Genomic DNA, 8,280 nt, shown 5'->3' with positions numbered 1-8,280 from the left:
CCATCTGTATTCGACCCGTGATACGCTAACTTAATCTCCTGATATTTCAAAATCTAAGCGTCTGACAAATTTTTGGCAAAGGAAAAATTCTTTAAAAAAAATGTAAAAGTCAAGTCTTAGAATTCGACCAGGAATACGTCCCTTGAAAGACAACGGGTTATTCTAAATCACCCTGTATATAAATATATATAATTTTATAAAATCATATAAAAATCATATATAATTACATATAATTATGTATGTTAAGGAACGTTCACGATTTGTCATTATTTGAGTCAGCAGTTATTCTATATTCTAAGTTCAAAATTATATGTAACTCAACTTTTCGAAGCTTCTCGGTCGGAGCACTTTATTTTCGTACTTTTGTCGTTGTTTTTTCTTTATAGACTTGCTCTCGATCAATGTACTGTAATTTTTAAGCGTCATAACTCAGAAAGTATTTAACAAAAATAAACTTTTTTGTAGGATTTTGGAAAGCTCTCAAAATCGACTACAAGAAAATGCAATAAAAAATATAACGTTAGAGTATCGGTAAGTCCCTAATTAAAGGGTATCGGTACTTCCCTAACATTCTATATTTTTTATTGCATTTTCTTATAGTCAATTTCGAAACTTTTCAAAACATTATAAATAAGTTTATTTTTGTTAAGTACTTTCCGAGTTATGACGCTTGAAAGTTATAGTACACTGTAGCTTTTAAACCCCACAATTCGGAAAGTAATCAACAAAAATAAACTTTCTTGTAGGGTTTTGGAAAACTCTTGACATCAGCTATTACATTCTGGAAACAAAAATAGGGTGTTCCATTCTAAAAAGTTAATGTTATTTCGATATGACCTTGGCGACGCCATTCAAGGTTAAACTGATAAGTAAATAGATCTTTTGAAACCCTACAACTTTTATCTAAAACACTTTTTCCTAAAATGTTTAGTTTTCGAGATATTCCGCCGTCCCGGAACTTTTTAAACACCCTGTATAATTGTACATAAATAAATGTATATCAAAAAATTTGTTACCAGGTATGCTATATTGTATTCTTGCTTATAAACTTTCAACGTTTTTTTGTCGGAAAACGCCAAACATTAGCTTAATAATATTTTAATTTGTACCCTACTCATCGTTTCATAAATATAAATTTAGTTATCTACAATAGTTTTCACACGTAATCAAACAAATAGTTACAACCACAGTAAGAATAATAAAAGTTTACATTTGTGAAAGAGGAGACCATTTTTGCCTGAAAAATTAAATCTTTAATTAAAAGCGACAAAAAGATATAAAAAGAAAAATAACAAATATTTGACTTAACAAACATATTTTTATTTATATGTTTTTTTCCACAAAATATTATTTTTTATCATTTAGACTTGTAAAAGTTGTTATGCTACACTCAAGATAGATTAAAATACTATAATTTTGAATACACACCTAAATGCACGAAAACTTAACAAAATCAACTGCAACGCGAATATTAATTACCCAATTAACTTACTATTACTGATTATATCTATTTTATTCATTTACTTTATACTTTTGCTTAAGATTATTGAGGAACATAACTTCAACCTCAACCTATCAAAATCATTAAGGCAGATTAAGTAATGGATACATAAAGATTAAGATAAAACAATACAAGTACATTGCTTTTAACTATAATAATTATAACAGTATTATAAATATAACAACATTTATAATACTTTATTCATTTTTATATTCTTTTAATACATACATGAATACATGAATTTTATGCAATGTAATATTAATTAATTCTTACCAGTTATCACATTTATTCCATCTTTGTGTATTTTACGCTATAATTCAGCAAACGTGGCGTTTTTTGAAAATCTAAAATACTTAATCACTGAACCTTTATTAATTTTAGCTGTTTTTTTTTCTCAAATTTTAATGCTTTCCGATAATAACAATGTTGCGTAACGCTTTCGTTAGTAAACAGCCACATGTTATCAAATCGAAGCGTTCTTTGAATTCGCGCTTGTATTCGAAGCGTCTTGAAAAATACCGAGTCTGCACAAATGTGACATAATCAACATACGTTACGCGATGCGTAGTAGAAATCTTAATTCTCAGATTCGAAAAGAGCATACCTTTGTCTTTCTACCATGATGTAGCGACAGAATGATTTTGACTCTCTAGCTTATGTAGTTTTCAGTCTAGTTTAGATACATCCAATAATACTAACCGTTCACTGAGTAATTGACTGTGATTTCACAATGATAATAAGAAAGTTTTCTTTGGTCGTAGCTAAATCTTACTGCCTATATTTATTTGTGTAATTTTATATACATCTTCGAATTCAACCAGAATGTGCTCCGAATTGTGTTTCCAGTCGTAACACAGCATGTTGAATAAGAATTAGTAATATCACAATTTTTATTAATTTAATATAATAATTGATGATAATTTTCATCTATATACCCATTCCCCCCATGAAAAAACTAAAGAAACTTATTGCAAAAAATAACACCCCACCCAGGGTTCGAACCTGGCACCTCCGGAATCTTCGGTCCCGGTGTCTTACCACCTCGACTACTGGGGCACAGTGATATTTCTCGCAATATTGATTGACAACGCATTTAAGGCGCGTGATTTAAAGTAGAGATACCAGAGATTCCGGAGGTGCCAGGTTCGAACCCTGGGTGGGGTGTAATTTTTTGCAATAAATTTTGTTACAGTTTTTTCAGAGGGAAATGGGTATATATATGCAAATTTGCATCAATTATATTAAATTAATTTATTTAATAAAAATCGTGACAATACTAATTTTTATTCGACATGCTGTGTTACGACCAAAAAAACAATTTGGCCCACATTTTGGTTGAATTCAAAGAAATATATAAAATCATACAAATAAATATAGGCACTAAGATCTAGCTACAACTGAAGAAGGCTTTCTTATTATCATTGTGTTGTTACATTATCGGTCCAAAACAAATCTCTACTGTTAATGACTGTAATTTGTTGTTTTCCCTTCCTCCTATTCGATAAAAACGATTCTATAACTTTCAACTATCATAACATAGGAAGTGTTTAATAAAAATAAACTGTTTTATAGTGTTTAAAAAAGTTTGTAACGCTAGTAGTTTTCGAACGGTGTCGGAAATCAAGGATTTGGTTACGGATAGGCTCGTCGGATTGCCGGGTTCGATGAAATAATCGCACTTAAAGTTAAGTAGAAATAAAGAATGTAAATTTATTCAACATTTAAGAAAATACATGAAATAATTGACTAGTAAACAAAATGCCTCGTAACAAGCGAACTGAAATGAACGGAAGTACGTTTGACTCTAGATAATCAAAATAAATAGAAACATAAAGCGTCTCTAACTAATCGAAAAGATAATTGTTTACAACGATCAAACGTAAATGGAGAGGTAGTTACAATAATCAGATTTACTGAATGAGAGGTAGTTACAATGGACGGACTCGACTAATGGAGAATCGCTTATATGGATCAAACTTAACGGAATCAGATAATTGTCATAGCTGAAATGTAATTAATTTAAGCTCTTACCTAACTAAACAAAACAATAATCGTTTCAAGGTTTTGGCTAAATGTATATATTCGCGAAGTTTATACGGACACGGTGTCCAGTGGATGGTTGGAAAATCGCAGAACGCGTTGTCAACGTATACAGTACACGGAGATGGGTGCGACAAACGCGGATTGGTCGGCACGCCGGCAGCGATTCCGTGATTTGCCCAAGCCGCCTCGTGCAAATGAGGCAATATGTATTGTCAGGGCGCGGGGTATCCTGATTATATTTCGGTTACGAGTTGCCCAGTCGGCGTTGAGGATGCTCGACGGGTGCGTCTTCCCCGAGTATGCTCAAAGACGGAGCGGACTGGCCAGGAATGCCTAGCCTACGGACTCGACGAGAATGCTCGTTGCCATTGGCTACGGCAAAGATGCTCGCCGAGGAAGTAATTGCGGATTAGTCGAGGATTCTTGGCTGTTCGGGACGACGAGAATTCTCGTCGAGAGTACAGAAGGAGATGAGTATGCTCGTCCTCGAGGAAGTCGAGAGTGCGTCGAGTATATTCGACTAGGACAAGTCGGTGGACCGGGAAGATTTGACTTCGGTGTTCCTACTGCCGACTTATACAGGGTGTCCCAGAAAGCTCGCCTCCCTTTTGAGAGCGGATTTTTTAGAAAATTCTAAAAAAATGATCTTAATACAAAAATGTCGAGGGTATAATGGTTTTCAAATTATTTGCGATTAAAGTTTACAAAACACAGAGCTGACATTTTGCGCGCTCAAGCATGGTGACATAATAAAATACCACAAGGGTATCTCTTGACATTGAGATTGTCATATAAATATGCAGTGACATTTATATTAAGAAATTATGAATGTAGCAAACATATTTGTACATTACATATGCATAATTAACGTTTTCAATAAAATATCAATTCAATAACAAGATGTTACGTTAGCCGTTGGGTCAGCTACCAAAATCAATTCATTACCATGTTCATACAATAAGAACTGTTATAGCAATGTATCAAAAAGTAAAAGTTCCTATAAAAAGAAAAGTTCTTAGCATGTGAACATGATAACAAATTGATTTCGACAGCTGATCCAACGGCTGTCGTAACATCTTGTTATTGAATTAATATTTTATTGAAAACATTAATTACCCATATGTAATGTACAAATATGTTCCCTACTGTTACGTCTGGCGAGAAAATTTTTATTTTCCCGGGCCATCCGTACTAATAATAGCCTAATTAGAATCCGGAAACATCCTCCGATCAGTTGGACAAATCCCGCATCAGTATCATAAATCGATATCGCTCGATTTCAAATCTCATACGGCTTGGCTACATTGTGCCGCCCCCTCGACGCGCAACACCCGCGAGCGTCCATCGGCGCGAGACAAACATCGTGCGCGCCGACCCCTCGGCTCGCGACCCCCTCTGATACCGCCAAGCTTCGCGCGTTGGAATTCTATTCATCTTTCCAATTTAATACGAAATATTAAGAACGGCAAATTTATAATTATCGAAACGTGATCCACTCATGGACGCTTCCCACTGCTGCGCCATGCAACTCCGATCGAAACAACTCTAAAATCACGGCCAATAAAAATGCCAAATAATTTTGAATCAATTAATCTCCTACGAACGATAATTAAACCTTAACTTTTTATACGTAAAACTATTGCATGTGCTTGGCGCTATCGCCTCGCACACTCAATTCTAATATAAATTCTATTAAATTCTATTAATTTTCTGAGCACTGGATTTCGCGTCGGGGCTTGGTATGCGGTGCCCCCGCGAGTCGCGATCCCCGGAGAAGTCAACAAGCGCTCGCGCGATATAGGCGCAAGCCGCGCGGTCGCGGAACGGGGCGGGCTTCTAAGGGCCACACGTTACGAAAAACTATCGCTCCGAATTTTCCGCGAACCTGAGGAATCGTCCCGCGACACCTCTTGCCCATATCCTTGCCTATATAAGGAGCGAAATCGGAGGTCGAGAGGCAGATCAGTCTTGTTGGTCGAGTGAGATTCGCTGCCATCGGCGGCCACCAACGTTCAGACCTCCAGGTACGATCTCAGCGACGGGAGGGTTTTACTCCTGACGAAGACGTTGGTCTTCGGGGTGGCCCCGGTCGGATCGCCTCTTTTCCTCTCCCTCCTTTCCACCAGAGATCCTGAGGGTTGAACCTCACCTAGCACTAGCTAGAGTGTGGCCTCACTCGTTTCTCTGCCTCCCTCCCTTTCTTCCGAGCGTTGGAGAAGACTCGCGAAAGCGACTCTCCAACGTCTCCTCTCTCTCTCTCTCTCTCCTACGGCGTCGAAGAAGACTCGCTAACGCGACTCTTCGACACCGTCCTTCTTCCCTTCCCAACCCGTCGAGAAAGATTCGCTAGCGCAACTCCTCGACGCTTTCACCGTCCCCTCTTTTTCCGTATAATTTCCACCTTTGAGGGAGGCGTTCTAACGGGTGACCACTCCGACCCAGCGGATTCGTCACTCGTAACATATACTCGATCACTAATTTATTTTACTAAATTTCGTAGATCTTTTATACTGAGCTCTCTCTCTCTCTCTCGCGTTAAAGTCGTCCATTCGGAAGATCGGTAAGTTACCCGCTCATTTATGCATTCACGTGGCAATCCTTCTCCCATATTAACTCTACCATGTCTCGCTCGAAGCACATATGGGCAAACGTAGGGCACACCGCGCGTACGCCGGCGGCAGAAAGCGCTTTTTCCGGAAGATGATCAGGGATCTCAACACTGCGGGCGAGTTTGACCCGTCGGTTTTCCCACCTCCGCGACTCAGCCCCTTGCCCTCTCCCAGAGAGGTGGACGAGGCTCTGGGTAACGACGACTCGTCTACTTAGGAACCCGCCGCAAATTTGGGGGACCGCTCGCCCGGATCCCCGCGCACCGCTTTGGGTAACATAGTCGTCTCCGGAGTAACCCCAGCCAGGGACGTTAGAGCGGACGGGAGGCCGTGGGCTAGGGCGGCCAAGACATCCCCCGATCCCGCGCCGATTCGGGTCCCGACCAGGCCGTTGCCTCTCGGGGTAACTACGTTGAAGCCGGCCAGGCCCAGCCTCGCTCGAAGAGGGTCCCGAATCATCGAAGACATCAGGGCCCCCTTTAAAGTTCAGAGGACCCCGTCGGGTTACCTCATTATCGCTTAACTCACGTCTAAGACATAGTGTCACTACCTCATTCTACCTATAGAAAATATATACATATTCAGTTTAACCATTACACGCTCTGTCATTCATTTAATCCCACGCCAAGCTCAAGCACGCACGCTACAACTCCTGTAGCGTTAATAAAACGCTACAACATTTTCTAAACCTACTCATAAATCACCTAATAACATATCTTCCTACAATACCTCCTATTTCCCATACAAGGAATTTGTCGCGTATCCGGCCGTGTTATCAAACGATTTGGAGCCGCGACTGGTGACAGCTGCCTTAACACCAAAACTAACCAACGAAGAAGATCTACGTCCCGGGATCGCAACCTTCGCGAATCCGCGGACGTAACACTCATAATTTCTTAATATAAATGTCACTGCGTATTTATATGAGAATCTCAATGTCAAGATGTACCCTTGTGGTGTCAAGTCACCATGCCTGAGCGCGCGAAATGTTAGCTTTGTAATTTGTAAACTTTAATTGTAAATAATTTGAAAACCATTATACCTTCGATATTTTTGTATTAAGATTTTTTTCCTTAGAATTTTCTAAAGAATCCGCAATAAAAAAGGAAGGCGAGCTTTCTGGGATACCCTAAGCGTGCGGATGAGCGCACTACTCCGTATGCTCAGTGGGCTGGCTCGGAGTGGAAACGTTAGGGAACGCCACTGATGGTGCGTGTGCTGCGCCGCGTGATCGCGCCGAAAGGTTAGCTTGTTGCGCGCACGTGGTCCGCGATGTCGCGTTGCTCGGATAATCGGAGCAAAGTGGAGGTGCGCGCGAGATAGAGGGGCGTTTTACAACACCCCTCTCCTTTATAAGTGTTGAACTTTGGCCACTACGCCGGGAATTTCCGCACGTAGTGGCAATGGCCGTCCCGGCCAAACCGTAGCGTAAAGTAACATGTAGCGAGGTGGACTTTGTATACGTGGGACACCGTGGTCTCGTAATATGGGACGTGTACGATGAGATCATCGCGCACGTGCACGGGTATGGGCGGTCGATCTGAATGAGCGGTGACCTTAGTTGTGGCTGATGTTTCTTCTGGCGTCCTAGACGGGTGGTTGGTGATGTTCGTTGCTGCCGTGGTTGGGGTTGTCACCGGGGCTGCCGCAGTGGCTGGCTGTGGGTGTCGGTAGCGGTACTGGTGCGGCACGGCAATCGTGTCGCTGTGTAAGACTGTCTCAATCTCTCCTGTGGCGTTCGGTTGTGGCGTTGTGGTGGTCTTCCTCTGTGCCGCGATGATGGTGTTGTTGCGAAGGATTGTCTTGATCTTTCTTGACGTTCTCGGCTGCGGAGCAGGAACCGAGGCCACTGTCATTAACCACGTGTCGTATCTCGTTTCTTTTTTAATGTAACCTGTTTTCGGTCTTCCCTAGCAACCGACGGTTGTTCGGCCATGAACGCAGCGAGCTTTCCGCATTGTTTGCAGAAGACCGTTGGACTCGCACCCCGATTATCGGATGCTTTTTCAGGCTTTGCGGAGGTGCGGTGGAGCGTCTAGCCGGTTTTGCTTCTCGCAAACACTGTGGCGGTCCGCGAATGGCGGTGCACGGATGGCGGTGCGTTTCAGTGTCGGTTGTCCAGCTGGG

The 8,280-nt window shown here is 41.1% G+C and overlaps 1 non-coding gene across 1 annotated transcript; it reads right to left on the bottom strand.

Annotated features, from left to right (window-relative positions):
* Positions 1 to 2,482: 2,482 nt before the first annotated feature.
* Positions 2,483 to 2,557, bottom strand: Trnaf-gaa. The gene has a single exon. It is a non-coding gene; the product is annotated as a tRNA-Phe (tRNA).
* Positions 2,558 to 8,280: the final 5,723 nt, after the last annotated feature.

This window comes from Solenopsis invicta, chromosome 5, assembly GCF_016802725.1.
Source record: "Solenopsis invicta isolate M01_SB chromosome 5, UNIL_Sinv_3.0, whole genome shotgun sequence".
Lineage (NCBI taxonomy): Eukaryota > Metazoa > Arthropoda > Insecta > Hymenoptera > Formicidae > Solenopsis > Solenopsis invicta.
Note: the sequence above shows the minus strand (reverse complement) of the source record. Positions and strands in the feature narration are given on the sequence as shown.